At 35.8% G+C, this 5,603-nt stretch overlaps 1 non-coding gene across 1 annotated transcript; it reads right to left on the minus strand.

Annotated features, from left to right (window-relative positions):
* Positions 1 to 890: 890 nt before the first annotated feature.
* Positions 891 to 962, minus strand: TRNAN-GUU (transfer RNA asparagine (anticodon GUU)). Its single transcript has one exon. It is a non-coding gene; the product is annotated as a tRNA-Asn (tRNA).
* Positions 963 to 5,603: the final 4,641 nt, after the last annotated feature.

Raw genomic sequence — 5,603 nt, forward strand, 5'->3', positions numbered from 1 at the left:
GTATTATAACGAAGCATTTGTGTTGTCGATTTTAACGCGTAGTGCTTTTTCCCCTATGCATACCTATCATATAGATTTGACCATTAACATCTATGTAATAGATATAACCTTTCACTTAATACTAGAATCTCAGAAGATCAAAGCATCTAAGGCTGCATATATCGTTCCCTGGATTTATTTTTTCAATAATAAAATATTGTTAATTGATATTCTTTGTGAATGAATATGATTCAGTTATTTCATCAACTGGTTTACATGGAACAAATAGATAGAGAGAAAAAAAAAGAAAAAAAGAAAAAATGAAAGATTATGAAAAAACTTATTGAAATGCTTGCAAAGACAAATAGGTGAGTCATTGATCCGATGAAGGTACGATCGCTGAGATCCATTTTCATACTTTACGACTTTCCAATACTTCATTTACCAAAATAAAATTCCCGAGTGGATCGAATAAGATTTCACATATCTTATCAACTAGCCCATGATTCAAAGGCTGTACAGTCTGCATAAGGTAGAAAGATGAAAGGCCTACTTGATGGAAATCAATTCGAGAGAATTGATGAATGTATTTTCAAACAAATCACCTTAGCTCGCTCATAATTTTAAATAAATGAGCGAGCTAGCCCCGGGGTTTAGATTATTCCCAATCTACACGGAGATGTTGGTAACATTGCTGGGATAAAATTATCAATGAAATTAAAAAAAGTAAAAAAAAAATGTGTCGGGGCGAATAGAGGGTTACTCCAATTCAGCTCTAGAAATTGGACAATTTTTTACTCTTTTTATGGTTCGATCTCTGTTATCGACAATATCTTATTCATAATTTGAAACAATAATGTGCTATTTGTTTATAATTTGAAACAATAATGTGCTATTTGAAGAAAAGAGCTCTCCTCAAATAGGATTTGAACCTACGACCAATCGATTAACAGCCGACCACTCTACCACTGAGCTACTGAGGAATAACGAAGGTATGAAGTTTTTATATATCTTTGAAATGAAACAACCTATAACAAGTGCATCAACGATTGAAAAATTCAATGCAAAGGTTTATTCAAAACACCTCCACCTTCTTATGCCTATTCTAGGCTTATATTATAAGCCTAATAGGTTACTGTAGTTAGGCTATCATGTCTATAACTGAGAACCCCCTACTTATGTAACATTGAACACCCCACCTTCCCACAGGGGCCGAATAGGGACTCGGTCATCCACCATGAAGAAATCTTTGTCTCTCCCTTCTATTTCAGTGAGGCATCGTCTGCGGAGTCATTTCATCTATTACTCATTCATTACCTCGTAAGGGTGAACAACACATTTCGATCTGCTTTTGGATTGTTTCCTAGAATGCGTGTATAAACTGTCTCCGCTGCTCTTGGTGCTTCCACTGGACTGGGAATGGATTCTTTGACTAGAACTCCATATTGATCTGCGCCTAAAGGATCTGCATCAGGATCTGCTCCTACCATTTGAAGGGAATCTGCTTTCACAACTTCATATAATAATCAACTGGGTTTCGATCTTGACCTAGAATGGATGCAGTGTATACTTCAATTGAATCTGCTCGATCTGCATCTACCTCTGCTTTTGGTGGTGTATAAGCAACCGATGAACCAACTTAATAAACTACTTAGTCTACTGGGTAAGCTACTCTCTCTGGTACCCATACTTCTGGATAATGCCTCTGCCTTTGCTGCTACTAGGTCTACTTCTAGCTTTGTATTTGTGTATGGATATGGGACTACGCCTACACTAGGTAATGTACAAAAAGTCAGAATAGGGTTAGCTTAGTCTACAATGAGAGGATCTTTACTTGGATCACGAAGGTCTGCATCTCGCTATCGTAACAGATATGGATCTTGACATGGCTATGGATCTTTACCCGGTGGTGGGACAGGAAGAGAGACCGAGCAAGGTGGTAGCGGTTCTAGGACAGTAAGGGAGGGATGTTGCTAGGTCAACGACGTAACCAACTGGATACGTGACCTTTGCCTTAGCCACCCTTGCTTATGGGTATGGGTATAGATCTGGATAACGATCAACAGGCTCTAGATCTTTATCCTGAACACCAGGTTCACAATAATATATTTGAGGGGCCTGCATGGAGAGCAGGTAAGTATCTTCCTATCGATCATGAAGGTAAGAATACCTATCACGATGACTATATACATATATGTGCTACTACTATCCAGGTGCAGCAAAGCTAGGTGGTGCGGGGAAAGGTATATTCTGCTTCATCAGAATAAACTGCTGCCCCTATTTTGAAAAAAGTTGAAAAGGGTCTCAATATTATCAATATGGACCTTGCTAACGAAGGTCTGGGTCTCATTTTGTACCTAGGTATGGATCTCTATCACTAAGGTCAGGATATGAATCTGTTGCTGTTGTGGGTGCTATATCTACTAATGATGATGCTACTGCTGCTGCGGGACCTGTCACTATCTCCGTGTCTGGACCTAGAACCATACGAAGGGAAGCATAGGGGTATGGGTCTCGATCACTAAGAAGGTATGAAGATCTACTATGATCATAAGGAGGAACTCGGGATTCAAGGGTCTCGATCACGTGGTTGGGATGCTTCGGGGTCTCGATCTGGAGCTACTGCATATGCGACTGGGTAACCTGGGTATAGAAGCTATGGATCTACTGTGTCTGGATCATTGGCTAAGGTAAGAAGATGGGCTTAACTTAGACGGATTAGTATATGGCTTAAGCTCTATAATCTATGAATCCACTTAAGCTTAGTCCACTAAGTAAACTACCTATACCCCTATCCCTTTCCCTGCCCTTGCTTTTGGGTATGGATCTTTCACTGGATCAATGACTAGATCTAGAGATAGATCTATAAATGGAACCAAGCAAAGGTATACTGCAGGATCCGGGTAGCATATAGTGATAGGTCCGGATATGCTGCTAGCTCGTATGGATATGGGTATGGAAGCCACTATGGGTATGTATCTAGGTATGCTTATAGATAAGGAACTGAACCATTATCACTAAAGCCATAAACGAAATCCCTATCATGAGCACGAGCATAATCAACTGGGTCTACTGGGTCTATTATATAGGTAAAACAATCACTTGTCTATAGCTCTTGATATGGAAGGTATGCTACTTCTACTGCTTCTAGATCAAAAACTGACTCAACCGTATCTACTAGTGATGTACCTGTCCTTTATAATAGGTAAACTGGCTATGTTGGCTGGTACTTATGCTACTACTAGTGAATTAGTAAATGGGTTTGCTCATGAATGAGCAAATAGTGGGTTCCCCCCCGTCCCCTATGTTATGTTCCCCCTACCCTGTTCGTCGATCCGGTGCAGGCAGAGGATATAGTTCATTTCAAAGGGCCTCCCACTGCATGCACCAGTAGGCATGTTACGTATAGAATCTGTTTCAAGCACAATTCTAGATAGTTCAGCAGGTAGCGGGCGATGTTACGTATAGATCTTTATGACTACTGGTTCTACTTTTCCTTTCAATAGGGTGGTGTAGGGGGCCATAGAATGGGATTATATGTTTTGTCCATTTCCAAACAAAACAATTTAAAAAATAGAGTGTTTGATCCAATTGAATTATGGACTACTCAACATTGGGGTTGGTTTGGAAATCCCAATAAAATTTTTGATAATAAAATTTATAAGATTATCTCGGACGAGATTAATATCAATCCGATTGAAAATGAAAAAAAATCTAAATCAATTCCTAATCTTGAATCCTTGATCGATGAACAAACAATATCACCATTAGGTTTGAATGAGAAATCGATAATTGAATCGATTATTGATGTATTCGATAATGGAAAAAAATTACATGGAATTATTGAATAACATGGTTCTTTCGGCAATATTCGATGATTGAGACAATTTGTTGAATCCTTTAAAACTCTCTAATCAAAATTCATTGAGAGCTTCTTTTTACAAAGCAAATACATTTGAATTTTTAGATTATTTACACCATCCTCATTTAAATTATTAAAAAAGATTAGCTTATTACATGGAGAGGATTCATATCAAAAACAAGAATGTAACATATGGACAATTATTAAATTTAGTTCCTAATTTAGTTTCGATTCATAACAATCTGTTTTCTTTGTGTATTGGTGAGATGAGAGATGTGTACTCAGAGAAAGAAACTATCTCACTCATAAAGTCACAAGTAAATCGATTATTGGATCAATATTTACGTGACCAAGCACTAATCCATGATTTGCATAAATCGTCTAATTTACTTAATAAATTGAACTCTATTATTCATAGTAATATAGATTTTTTATCGATTGAAGATATTTATAAAACTCCTTTAATAAGCCCACAAATTGTCAATTTTGACAAAAACTCTTGCTATCCTTTTTTAAATAGTTCAGATTCAGAAGAAAACACCTGTAACCAATATTTTAAAAACAGTTTTAGTTCCAACATAGATCTTATTCAAACTTCTTACCAAGATGATCTACTGTCCAAAATATCTTTGCGAATGAATCAATTTGCAGAAAAAGAAAAATATAGTTCAACAGAAAGTTTGAACCACATAATGGAAGACAAAACCATTGGTGACTTTTTCAATAAAGAAAAAATAAAGTTTTTCTTTTCAGAACTAAAGTTCTTAGTTTCTTTTAAGACCCTTCAAATAAATATTCTTTTTGAGAAATGGGGTCTGTTTCAAACATATAGGGCATGGTTGTGGCTTTTTACTTCCACAAAATATACTAAAAATATGTTTTTAGCTACTTTTCCAGAAATACCAATAAATAGTAGTGATCAGTTGGTATCAATCCTGCACAATATTAGCCAAAATTCGGATCACAATTTGGATATTTTGTGGGCACTTTATCATCAATTTTGGAGACTTTAAAAGTGGGAATTTAGAGAGAAAATTCTCCCGAAATTGAATCTTTTTCTATCCCATTTGGATGTTTCCAATTTATTGAAATCAATAAATAAAACAGTAGTTGAGGGAAAGGATACATCAATATCATTTGATACCTGGAAATATATACTCAATGTTCGGGAATATGATATTTTTCTTTGTATCTTCATTGGATTTTTCTTTTATATTTCTTGCATAATTCCCTTATTGTTGGTTCAGTTTTATAGGAACTTCTATCTCATCAAAGTTTTGCAGTATAATTACTCCTGCTTTAACGGAGTAGGAGAAATGATTAGATCTTTTAGAATGCTTAGAAATTTTTCTAATTTAAATTGGTATGGTTCTTGGCTTACGTTTCTGGACTATATCGAGATGGAATCGGATACTGATGATATATGATTATTGCTACTATTGAAAATTTGGTATGTCAAAAATATTAAATGGCGTTTAAAAGACTCTAGTCAATTTCACTCAATTGTAAAAACAATTTTGTATGAATTTGAAGTGGATGATTTCCTTTTAAGAGAAAATAGATTGTTTTTAGTACAAGAACAAATCTCTTACTTTGAATCGAAGTTAACTCCCCCTATTGGTTTCTTTCATGAATATTTTGAAAAAAGAGAACAGCCAGGACTTCTTTACTTTCGATATTTAGCTGAATTTATTCAGCTAGGCCTAACTCATAGAATAGGCCTAATGAACTCCGAATTAAATTCATTGTTTTTAGCAGAAAT

Source organism: Cryptomeria japonica, chromosome 5 (genome assembly GCF_030272615.1).
Source record: "Cryptomeria japonica chromosome 5, Sugi_1.0, whole genome shotgun sequence".
NCBI classification, from domain to species: Eukaryota; Viridiplantae; Streptophyta; class Pinopsida; order Cupressales; family Cupressaceae; genus Cryptomeria; species Cryptomeria japonica.